This window comes from Lytechinus variegatus, chromosome 1, assembly GCF_018143015.1.
Source record: "Lytechinus variegatus isolate NC3 chromosome 1, Lvar_3.0, whole genome shotgun sequence".
In the NCBI taxonomy this organism is placed as follows: domain Eukaryota; kingdom Metazoa; phylum Echinodermata; class Echinoidea; order Temnopleuroida; family Toxopneustidae; genus Lytechinus; species Lytechinus variegatus.
In genome coordinates this window covers 48,498,944-48,512,333 of record NC_054740.1, presented here as the reverse complement: position 1 = coordinate 48,512,333, position 13,390 = coordinate 48,498,944, and the positions used below count along the sequence as shown (strand labels likewise).

Below are 13,390 nucleotides of genomic sequence, written 5' to 3'. Positions count from 1 at the left end.
GTAGATGATTTTTATTTATAGAGAATTAGTAAATGAAAAGACTTTTTTTATAAAAAAATATTGTCAAGCTGGTTCTTACGAACCTTGTCACATAGCTTTTGCACATATTTTTTAGGGCTCAACTTACCCCAAGGTTTGGGCAATTTGAGACATTTGACTCTTTTTTTTCAAAGATGACGATGCCTTCATTGTGAGGGGTAGAAAGTTACATATTGGAAAAAATAATGTTTCCAAATAAATGAATTTTACGGCAAGTTACTTATTTCTACAAGATTATTGGTCATATTGGTCCTAAGTTACCTAACATGCAAAAGGCAAACAATTTCCCCTACCTGACATCAAAATACAGCCCCAGTTTGATCGTATCCAGGGGATGTGACACTTATTCTTGTTGTGAATTTTGTTTCTACATTTTCTCTATTTTCTCAACATGTGGCACTGATATTAAATTGTCTTTTTTCATTTCAGGTTATACTGTCGAAGCATTGGAGGCAAAGCATGAGGAAATCATAAATGATGAAACCTTGGAGACATAATGCAAATGTACATAAGCATTTGGAGGACATCTATGCCAGAAAGATGACTTGGGCTGTGTGTTACCGAGCTGACCTGAACATTCGTAACAACACAAAAACCTTCGCAGAATGTGCCATGCGCATAATGAAGGATCAGATCCTTGAGAGGACCAGCTGGTCGACTTCATTGTCACAAGGGTGGAGATGTATTATGAAAGACGTCTTATCGATGTCTGCAATAACAGACTGGACAGGGTGCTCTAGTTGCGATTTCTGCCAAGTATTGCAACTGGATCTGAGATTGATCCCAACAAAATCATGAGGTTTTAGGACAATCAGAAAGTGTTCTTGGTTTCTAGTGAGACGGATGATACACAAAATACAAGGTGGATACTGCTCTCGGTGTGTGGGATTGCAGGAAAGGAATGGCAGGTAAGACTGAATTTCATTTTTGTCACCACTGTAAACCCCAAAATGTTTGTGTGTCGAGATTTGACAGTACAATGTAAATGTCTTTACCTTAATCCGATTGGGAAGGGGGCATTATGGCCGCCCCTGTTGATTTTTTTACGATATATCTACAGATGGATCAGATACAGATGGGGGGGGGCATAATAGCCTCAATGGACTCCAGTCCAATAGGGTTAGGGTTTATTAAAAATGTATTTGAGTTAACAGTACTTTAATGAGAGCTTTAAACTATATGAATTAAGCTTTAACTAACCCAATCTGGACTTGGGGCATCTAGGGCATCAAAGACCTTAATTCCTCAACACTTGCATGATTTATCTTCGGACTGCTAGGCATGTTTGTGCGTTGCTCTATAAGATTATCTGTGAAAGCTTACACATCATTTGAGACCAAATTTGCAACAACCGGTGTACAACAAGAAAAATCTATTGAATCTGTGATCTTTTGTGCTGTTATTTTTCAGTTTATTCTTATTATACACTATTCTGTTACTTTTTAGCCTTTTTAATGTTTAGGTTTTGCTTGATTATGAGTAAAACAAAGCGTTGGCATTAATATTTAAAATTGAAGAATTTGTAACTTTGAATACCCGGTATTGTCATGTTGTCGCTAGTTAGTGCAGTTGACTCTCCTAAGAAAAAAATCCTTGCGACCAAATAAATTATTTATATCGAAATATTGTTATACATAAATCAGGGTTGCAAAACTTATGCAAACAAAATTTGAAATTTAAGATCAGAAGAATTACTTTGTTTATATAGTGGGAGTTATATCAGTGTTCTTTGTAATGAGAGTAGGCCTACACTGTAATTGGTAAATAAAACATGCGCGAGCTTAATTAAGGAATGGGTTGGGGCAGTATTTTGCAGCAAGGAACCAAAGCCCTGGTGGAAACTTTACATGAATTAGAGTCATCCTCTCAATCACATAAATATAACTGATGGGTCTCCATAGCTCTGCATGAGTCTCATCTGATATTATATATGTCTACTTCGTGGCATTCTTTCTGTCTTTACAGGTAGCCCATGTAAACATCAATACATACATGTAGTTGTCAAGAAGTTCAACATCCATTGCTGCTGGAACTTCATTTCTGCCAATGATGTACCAATGAGGAAACTGTTGTACAAGGTGGCCACAGGCTGTGCAAATGCCCCAGAAGAATGGTTTATCTCTTTGAACCATCAAAGTGGACCAAAACAAACAGAAACCAACTTGATAATGGAGTCCATAAGCAATACAACTTATGAAAATGATGGTATTGATGAACACAGCATGGACTCGATGAACAATGGGGAAAACAGAAATGAAGGAGCTGTCTGCACAGATGTTGAGATTTCAGACAATGGACACGATTGTCAGATCTTGGGACTGAAATTCCCAGTCTGGTAATAGATTTGGTTCTGTTTGAAACGAAAGTAGTTACCACTTGCAATAATCACACAATCATTCAATATCTATATATAACATAAATTTAATTCAGAGCGACCAGCTCTATAAATGTACATATAGTTAAAGAAATTGAACAATCAGAATTAAATCATGAATCACATGCATATCAACATAACATCAAACTGTATTTAGCAGTTAGCATCAGCATGAATTAACCTATACTGAATATGTTGCAATATGTATCTAATGAGAGTGATTTATTTGTATTTAATCAAGGCCTAATAATTTGGCATCCAAACGTGACAATATTTTTGGTTATTAATTCCACCAATTAAGTTTCAACAAAAGAGGGTTTATACTTGGATGAATACCTACACTGGACCGTAGTATATCTAATCTGGTTATAATTTATATAGTTCAGAATAAGGACCCCTTCGACATCGTCAATGACTATCGTTGGTCCGATGAATATAGTCGTCTAAGAGCGAGCTGCGGTGGCTTCGACGACGCGAAGTAAAGCGAGCGAACTCTCAACGAAAAGCCAGTCCAGAATCGCGGACGAAATGATGAGGGCTGAGAGCCACACTACGAAGATTGCTACGATGAATCACAAGTCACGAACTCTGAGTTCGAGGATGAAGTACGAGCCCAGCTCGTCCCTAAAGAGAGTAAATAAATAACCATCTCCTAATAGACAAGGTCCAGTAATAACACTATAAATGTTCACAAGTCAGTTAAGATATACTAGCTTGAATTCACTGAGCTACTTACGGAAAATAATGTAAAAACAAACTACGGTATCTTTTATCCCTAAATAGCAAAAGGAAATCTCTCTTCTCATAGAAGTATAACTTCTCAGTTCAATGAATATTTACATCAACTATATCATATACAACATCAATACACTGATCCTGGCTATTACTCTTGTTCAGTTCACAAGCCATATATCACCTAACTATCAGTTTAAAATATATGGGAATCGTCATTGTCATTGAGCGTATAAACCAACAATTCTTCCATAATAAAATGTCTACTTTAATAACATTTAATTACTTCATCTTTATATCATTACTTCATGTTTAGTTGGTTTCTCCTTGGTTTGATTTCACAAAGTTTTCATTTATGAAATATGATTTACTATACAATACAACAAAGCATTTAATATTCTTTGCACTTTAGTGTTCAATACTCCAACATTAATCATAAGCAAAATAATTACTGAATTACTGTTTTCTTTGAAAACACTAAGTTTTGCTTTTAATTACAATAATTAATTATACCAATAAAATAGTGAACTTACAATTCTTTGGAACAGTCGTGCCTGGTGAGATGAGGGCAGATGTGGTGGCTTTACCTGGCCTGTGCTGCCTGGATCCAGCCTGCCAACGATGGGGATTAAGACTCAGCTGTGCCTGCACTACACAGCCTGCAACATACACCCAGAGTAATGGCCTACGAGAACCACACCCTCACACTCCGAGTTAAGACCAAATGTGGAAGGGTCTTCCTCTCCCGAGAATCAAACGATTTCTGATTTGCTTTTACTCAAACACCACTCCATCATGACTCTCACAAAGACAAAGTCATTAACATTCTCAATATTCCTCTGCTTTACTCTTCCACGCTGAACATATCCAATTAAAACTACTTAACTATCCAAGCTTTAATTTCACCTATTCAAAACTCCCATCTCAAACATTCTCAACAATCTTTTCCTCTCATACATAAAAACAAACATCTATAGAATTTTAGAGCCCCATTGAACTTAACTAAATATATCAAGTTAAATGACCCAATGCTCATGACCTAAGATTGTCAAGAAGTCAAAGTAAAATTCTAATCCTTACACCCCAGCGGGTTTGATCACTTACTTAAAGATACAGTTGATTGACTCTGGGGCTATGACAAGAGTCAACCACCCAAATTCCTTTTATTATATACAAGCTGAATGGTTACTAGGGGTTAACACTAAATAGACTTACAGTCGCATTGTGACAACGATGCTGTTACGAATCCATGGCTAGCAAGTTTACACTTGCAACGCTCTCTTCAAAACCAATTTGATACACGCGGTTGCACATCAAAATGAAGTGCTGAGAACGGAAGTGACCCAATACTCAATGAGCTAAACAAGGGATTTCTTGCTTTACAGCAAAGCTACATAGGAGACTAAGAATTCCTTGGAGGACCAGTACATAAATTCACCAAGAAACTTCTGAAACTAAATTCTGGAACGAATACTGGGTTAGCTTCCATGCTTCACTGCTTTGGCCTTGAACCCCCATTCCACAGAGAACAAGACCGCTGTAAGACCTCAACAATCTTATGTCTTTCAGTGGTCTTTCAATGGTCTCCATTCTGTGGAATGGGGGCCTTACTCTGGGGTGGCAGTTGCTCTTGGCAAGAAATAAAAAATCTCTAGTCAGTATGCAGACGATTGGTGTTCAGCCAACTGCATGATCTAGGAGAAAGATGGTTGGTGGTGGCAGAAACCGCATTGGTGCTGGCAGACCGTCAAAGGATTGTTTGAAAACCAGGAAAGAAACTGCCGTTCAGTTCTCAGCGTATTCCTAGATTCAAAGCATAACATTAGTGAATGTGTTAAAAAATAATCAATCTCTTGGTAAAGCACTTTCTACAAAGTAATGGCCGAGCTCTATTGAAATAACTACCCTTAGTGATATTTTCCTTTCATGACTTCTAAGAATGTTTTTAATTGTTAAAAGAATGAATTGGCAAGTACATACATTACATGTTTGTCATGTCATTATGATGAAGTCTTGGACACCCCCCCCCCCCCTTTCATCTAACATGCAGTTTTATTAAAGAACTATTAAAGTGTCATGTCTCGAGATGTACTTCACTTTTATATGCTATTTATGATACAAATATTGTTTTTTTTTATTTGAGTTTGATATTTACTCTTGCGTGTTAGTATAATAATTGACATGCTTGGTAACAGCGGAAATACTTTTTTGTACCCATACCCTACTTTTTTATGAGTATGCCAAAGAACAATATTTCAAAGTGTGGCATGAAATCTGGTAGTCATGGAGAAGAGATTAAGAACAGGTTCTTTTGTTTGGCGTAATGTCATTTTGTCTCTCGGCTGCGTGGCTGAAATGTAAACCATTTTTCATCTATTCAATATTCCCATGTTTCAAAGCACTGCACTTGTATAAGATATAATCATAGAAAAAAGTTATAAAAAATGTTCACAATCTTAATTAAAATCAAACATGCATGGATTATTGCTGGGATAAGAGAACAATAATCAAACTCGGATTTCCAAACCGTTGATGATTTATGAAACCTTAGACATATTGCAGGCTTTGCAGCTTTTGACTTGTGATCTTACCCGACATACGTGTATCCCTTATAAAAAAATTGAATGGTATACCATTGACTACCATTTATCATACACCATTGATATACCATTGGAATACCATTCGCACAGCACCCACCATACACCAATGGTATACCATTCAAGCCTCAATGGTATGCCATTCAAACTAATTTAAATAATTCGGACCTTACTATTACCATATTCATGAGCACCATTTACCATTCATATACCATTGATCAAACACCATTCACCATTGATCTACCATATGGCCACTATAGACAGGTTTACCATTGACCACCATTCAGCCACCATTCACTGGCCTACCATTTACCATTCAGCCACCATTCACTGGACACCATTGGCCTACCAATTACCTTACACCATTCACCATACACCATTCGCCTACCATTCAACATACACCATTCGTGTACCATTCACCATTTGTGTACCATTCACCATTCGTGTACAATTCACCATCCGCGTACCATTCATCGTACACCATTCACTGTACACCATTCGCGTACCATTCGCCGTACACCATTCGTGTACCATTCACTGCTCACCATACACCATTCGTCGTACACCATTCACGTACCATTCACCGCTCACCATACACCATTCAACTACCATTCGTCGTACACCACACACCATTCACCATTGATTGACCATTCACTTTACACCATTCTACCATACACCGTATACCATTGACCTACCATTTACAGTACACCATTGGCCTACCATACACCATTGAACTACTATTCACCGTACACCATAGGCTTACCATACATCATTGGCTTACCATACACCGTACACCATTGACCTACCATTTACCATACAACACTGTCATACACACTATACTATTAGTCAACCATTCAAATAACACCATTGGTCATACACTATAGACCACAAGTTCAATGGTAGACCAATGGTTTACACTGAATGGTAGACAGTAGAACAACGATGTGCAATGTATAGTAGGCCAATAAAGTACAGTGAATGGTAGACCATTGGTGAACAGCATATCTCTGGGGTTAGTGGTAGGCTTAATAATGGAATAAGTATACACAAGAAAAAAAATGAAAACAGTTACTTATTTCAAGAACGTCAATAAAATGTTTTTACTATAAGAAGTTTAAGTACAGCATAAATGGCACAGAGTATTCACAAGTATAGACTTTATAATTAAAGCACATAAGTTATTAATATATATGACTTAGCTACTCGTTGATATCTATACTCTGTCAATCTTGTTATCTAAAAATAAACATGCATCAAGACAGAGTTTGATTGAAAAACACAACAAATGAAGGCTAACATTTCCAAGAATAAACCTGTTCTCTCATATTGCTTTTTACATGGATTGAGTACTTGGCAAAACCACTGTTCTGCATACAAACCTGATACTTGTAATACAATAAACTTGATGTTAAATCTGTTGTGTGTAATTGCTTTCAACGACATTAATAAACATTTTTTTACTAATAAGTTCAAGTACAAAAGAGTATTGACAGGTATGGCATAAAAGCACCATATTATGAATACATGTGACTGTGCGACTCCACAAGAGATCAATGATTGCACTCCACATAAATATTATGTTAATCTTCCTATAAACAAATTTACATGTAAGACAGAGTTTGGACAACAAACTAATGAACACCAAATTTCGAAGATTAAACTCAAAATGTGTGATAGCCTTCACATGGCCAAATGAATAAAGGGTACCACACCTAGAAGAAATGAAATATCCCCAAAAGGGGGGAAAATAGTACTCCCAAATTGGTCTCTTTTTTCTTTTCACCTAAAAAGATATATCAATGGCATGTTTCTACATAGAATTGTTAAAAGGTATTACCCGCCTAAGTATCCAGAATCCCTGATAACTTTCCTGTAGAAACAGACGCGATGCGGTTTATTGATAAATTGCATCGCGCAAAATACGGTTTCTCATAACCATCTTTGAGAGGTGGTTATTGCCATGTTAATCCGTTTAACTTTTCTGTAAACATGGGGCAAAATAGCATTCATGTCTGGCTTAAGTGCTTGAACCCAGAAGTGCGATCTCACAGTATACATATATTCTGGCCTGTTTAATCTCGCCAGCTGATCGCGAAACATGTATACCTGCTACAATGAGTGAGATCTACCATGAATTTTGAAAATTTTCCTGACGAGATGCAATTTTTGACATTCCAAAATGCAATGTTGATGTTATAGGTTGAATTTTCCGATTTCTGCCGTATTTGCGAAGCGAAATGCAAGTTAATCAGATTCTTTGGTCTGTAGAAACAGCTTGGTTTAAGAGCGATAAGGTTATTCGAGTCTGGAAAAGATAAACTGTTTTTAATGATTTACTGTAGAAACATGCCAAAAGTTTATCATAAATAAAATAAAGATACATTAAGAAATAAATAATATATCACACATAGAAAGAAAATATAATGAAAATAGGGAAAGAAAATTATTCAATTTGGAACACTAAAAAACATAAAAAAATAGAGACCTCTTTTTGCAAAATATATAGAAAATAATATATACAAGAGCAAGATACCCACTTATTTCTTTTCTGTCTATTTTTGCTGTGCTGAATCAGATGAATAACTCAACTATGTGTGAGAAATAATATGATTGTCTTACACAGAATCAGTAGTCAATTGTAATTTTTTACAACCTAGCTTGGACAAAATTTGAATTCATATAATACAAAAAATATATAAATTGTGATTTTGTATATTCATGAGGACTTGAAGAGAACAGTTTTACCAAAAAATAACAACTTTAATTCGTCATAACTTCGTTAATCCTCAACAAATTTTGATGAAATTTTAAGTGTTTTTTGTTTGTCTGATGTACACTTTGAATTGTATCACATAACTTTCAGTCTCGAGTACCTCTAGCCCTTCAATCGAATGGGTTGGACGACTGGTTACATTTTACACATAAAATAGTTATAAGGAGAATGAAGGGGACCATAGAAAAAGAGCATGAGAAAAGGGGAGATTTTGGTAGGGAGAGAATGAATCAGAAAAGGATCATGCTGAAAATTTCATTAAAATCTGATAATAACAAAGTTATTGAATTTGAAATTTAACAACATTTTGGTAAAAAATTAACCCAATGTACACACAATCGTCAGGAATATTTGTTAGGCTTATTCTATAAAATGAAATAATTATTTCATATTTTCATACATGTGTGTATGATATGTCCCAAGTATCATATCATTATTTCCAGCAATGCATATCTTCACATTAAAGGTCTAGTCCACCACAGAAAAGATTGTTTTGAATCAACAGAGAAAATCAGGCAAGCATCATGCAAAATATTTCATCTAAATCGGATGCAAAATAAGACCCTCACTTTTTGTTTTGGTTTTCATTGTTTGAATTGTACAATATTTCAATTTTTTTACAGATTTGACAATAAAAAATAAAAATAAAACTTTATTTCATAGGACAGTGAGGAGAAAATTATAATATTTCATATTTAAAAAACAAAGAAAAGTGAATGAGTGATGTCATCAGTTCCCTCATTTGCATACCGACCTGGATGTGCATGTAACTATTAAGTGAAATTGAGCGAAACTTAAAAATGTCATACCTTTCTTATTTTTCATCCGATTTTTATGTTTGATTTTTCTCTTTTTAATCAAATCAACTTTTTTGTTAGGGTGGACATGTCTTTGAAATAAATTTTCACTCCATTTTTTATAGTTCTCGGAGGACAAAATGTAAATTAGCGCGACTTCTTGTAATAAAATACAAAAGAACAAGTGGGGATATGACATCAGCTGGGAACGTCGTGGTCTAGTGGTTCTGACTCTCACCTTTCAAACAGAGGGTCGTGAATTTGAGTCCTAGCCATGGTGTGTTTTCCTTCAGCCCGAATTCCATCCACACTGTGCATCACTAGACCCAGATGAAGTGAATGGGTACCCGGCAGGATTAATTCCTTGAAGCTGTAATAAGAAATATTGGATGAAAACAATGCAAAAGACAGTATATTAGCTAAGGGTTCAAAATATGAATGCTTGTCATGTGTGTAAGCTTTCTTTAGAAGTTCATATATTTTTTTATATATTGAGAAATTTGCAGTATACTCTACCATTCAATTGAATGATACCAATTAACAAATATCAACAAAACATTTTGTAAAATATGATAAATAAATTTATGTTTAACCATAGATGGGTAGACAATAACCTATTTTATAATGGGAGGTTGCCCCAATGATGACAAATACCACAACAAATGAATACCTGGGGAAAAAGTGTCCACCCTTCCCCCCTCAGCCAACATACTGATTTTTTTTCTGGGGGGGGGGTGTCAGAAAAGACGTGTGCTCCTCTAAATTGGGATGACATTTGTCCTTTCTAAGGATTTTTTACCATTCCTGACAAGGTTTTTTTTCAGCTATGCCACTGCAGGAATACAATCTGTTTTATCTCATGAAGCTTTGCATTTTTTTCTACTGAAGAAAATTCTTACACACCTACCTTTCATAAACTCCAATTGTTTCTTGTACACGGTACGTTTTCTGTGTTCAACACCCATCGTGTCATTCCAAGATAAGGCTGGATCATCTACCTTATCATCCAGTGTATCCGTCGTCCAAACTTTGAAAATGAAATAAAATCAATTTAAGTGTTGTAAAATCTGCATGTATATGCAGATACAAACAAAAATAGAATACTAATATAGTAATAGAAAAATAATGATATTAGAACTTTAATGTTAAAGATATTTTTCATGGACCTCTGATTACCAGCCCAGAATTTAGGATAAAAATAAGGAAATGTGATAGTATTTCAGCGTAGTTCAGACAAGGCTTCATTATAACTGTGCATGCTTTATACTAGTAATAGCTATGTCATCTGAAATCAAATTTCTAGAGCAGCGATTTTCAAGAGGGTAATCGATGACATAAATTCCATTTTTCTGGTATTGACAATCGCAGAAGCAGATCCAAGTGGGCACATTTGACCTGTGCCCCCACCTTGAGAGCAATAGTTGATGTGTTTGATAAAAATGTGGCTTTCTTACACAAGTGTTCCCCCCCCCCCTTCGAAAGTTACAGCAAATATTTATATTAAAAATATTGTCTCATACAAGAGGATCTCCTTTTTGGTTTGCTTGTTATTTAAAGTTTCCTTGGGAAAATGTGCCCCACTACCCCCTTTGAGAAATCATGGATCCGTTCATGGACAATCATATGCCAGTGGATGAACTCCAGACGTTTTTTAGGCAAGTTTTGATCAGTAAATAAATAAAAACAGATAAAATGTGATCACAGGACAAACTTAACTTTAAAAGAGGATAAAATTTACTTTAAAAATTGATATGCCTAGCCCCATGAAAGGATCTAAGAATACCCTCCGGCACTAATGCAGTTTCACACCAGCCAACTCACAGTGAACAATTGTGTACAACGGATAGCGGAGCGTGAACGTAGCGGTCGTGTACATTTTTGCTTATTACATGACGTCATCCAGCCACTGCCGAGAACCAATTTATGAATGAAAATATAGTAAGCATGCGCAGTGCAAGCCTTTTGTTTCCCCACACAGAATTCCACCAAAACAAGTGTGCAATTCCCTATCACCTCGTACCAAAATCGACCTAGAATTTCAATTTTCCTATATTTTATATGAATTATGAAAGGTATTCTCGGAGGATCTATTTTCTCACCGATACCGCACAGGTAAGCGAATTTTGAATACTTCTTGCTTTTCCGTCAAAATCTTACGAATTAGCGTCTATATGTCATCGTGTTCGTTGGAATTTGTAGAGTCTATCGCAACGTGCATAAAGTCAATTGGCTTCCGGGTTTCGGAGCGTCGCGTGAATATGCATGAAATTGCAGTTTCGATAATTTTCGATCGATACCGGAGCGATCCGATCACGAACCAAGACCATTTACCGTGTACACAACATGACCGGATATCGTTATCGATACTTCCGCACGCAGTCCAAAGGAATTATTTTTGGGACCACGTGGTCATGACGTGATCTGCGCTATTGACCAATCAGCGGTCTTCGAATCGCTGTGCGGAGACGATCTATCCGTTGTACACAGTCTATGGACAATTGTTCGTTGTGCATGCAACTTCAAGCAAAACTCCCCACCAGAATTGTCTACACACATTTTGAGATCAATACACAATATGCCCACCACTTTTCAAAATATTGCAGATCGCTTGGATTCGCCGTCATGTTGATATGGACCGAAGTTATGCGATCAAAAGATTCGCATGCGGCATGCTGGCAGTTTGTTTGCCACATGTTAGCATGATTTGGTTGCTAACTTCAGTCCATATAAATATTACGGCGAATCCGAGAGATCCGCGAAGTGATGTCTACGGATTAGATCAACGACGTCGAGATCGAAGACTAAATACAGCCATTCCCAATATTTTGAAAAACGGTGGGTATATTAACATCGAAATGTGACTGAGAGACCTGTCATGACATTTGGGAACAAGTTTTGGTGATGAGGTATGCTGGTAATCGGCCGGTGCAAAACTGCATTAGCGCCAGTTTTCTCTGCATATTTATTGCAGCCTCTGTAGAAAAATTGAATAGGAATCGTTTGTCACTCCGTCCAGTCACAGTTCCACACACAAAGTGCACATTTTACCATTGAAATAGTATGTGCAATGAGTGGTGTGTACAGTGTAGCAAAGTTATAGACCTGCGTAGCCTTTATCATTTTTTAAACTTTAGGACCCTTACCATGTTTCACCTCCATTTTATCTCATTTACCAACATCTATCAACAACAACAACAAATTATAGGCCTAATTTCAAAGCAATATTTGTCGGCAAGTTTTCAATTTCAGTAAATTAACGTGTGCAGTAACGGTCTATTTATTCACAATTAAAACTTTGACAGTCTTGACATTAGCATTAACAAATCATTCATTCACGAATTCAATGTATTCAGAGATGGTTTTTGTAAAACATTGACAATAAACATCAGGCAATATGAGCGAATTACTATTCAATGCTCGCCGATCTTAACTCTGCCAATACAAAGCATAAACCATAAGCACTCCCTATCGTCAAAGCCACGTCCCGGCCCGTAGAGCAGCGGCCAGCGCCAACGGGGCAGTGACGGTGGCAGTGCAGTGGTCGTGCATGTCGTGGCAGTACAACGACATCTAACATTTTGAGACAATTTGAGAAATAAATCAAAGAAAATTGTTATAGAACTTACTGTTATAGCCTTCTACAAATGACTTTGAAGTCGCTGTCCGAATCTGACCCGTGTTCCTTTAGTTTTTGATGAATTATCGACGGACTTATCAACAGCAAAACGGTAGTACCGGTAGATCGAGTTTTCTTTTTCAAATATTGCACTTGGCGGTTAGCCGTTCGCGCGTGCGTAGTGCGAGAACAACACGTATAATAGAGCTACCTGGCAAGCAGCCAAGCGGCCCCTCTCGCCAAAGCATATGGGGGGGATAAATTATGACAAAATATGGGGGGAGGGGACTTCTTCGCCAAGATAAATACACATCCCGATATGGGTGGGGGGGTGAATTAAAACCAAATCAGGGGTGTCTTCTTTTTCCTCTCGATTGGTTCTGGGTTGGAAACCATGATGGCGTGAGTGCATGCCACTGTTTTCCTTGGATCTTGGAATCTATGAAAAAAGTTTTCGATCCC

The 13,390-nt window shown here is 36.8% G+C and overlaps 1 long non-coding RNA gene across 1 annotated transcript; it reads right to left on the bottom strand.

The window, feature by feature from the left end:
- Positions 1 to 9,654: 9,654 nt before the first annotated feature.
- On the bottom strand, positions 9,655 to 12,979 carry LOC121415484. The gene is made up of 3 exons (XR_005970012.1): positions 12,939 to 12,979; positions 10,220 to 10,339; positions 9,655 to 9,682 (listed from the first exon to the last, which is right to left on the bottom strand). It is a non-coding gene; the product is annotated as an uncharacterized LOC121415484 (long non-coding RNA).
- Between the last annotated feature and the right edge of the window lie 411 nt (positions 12,980 to 13,390).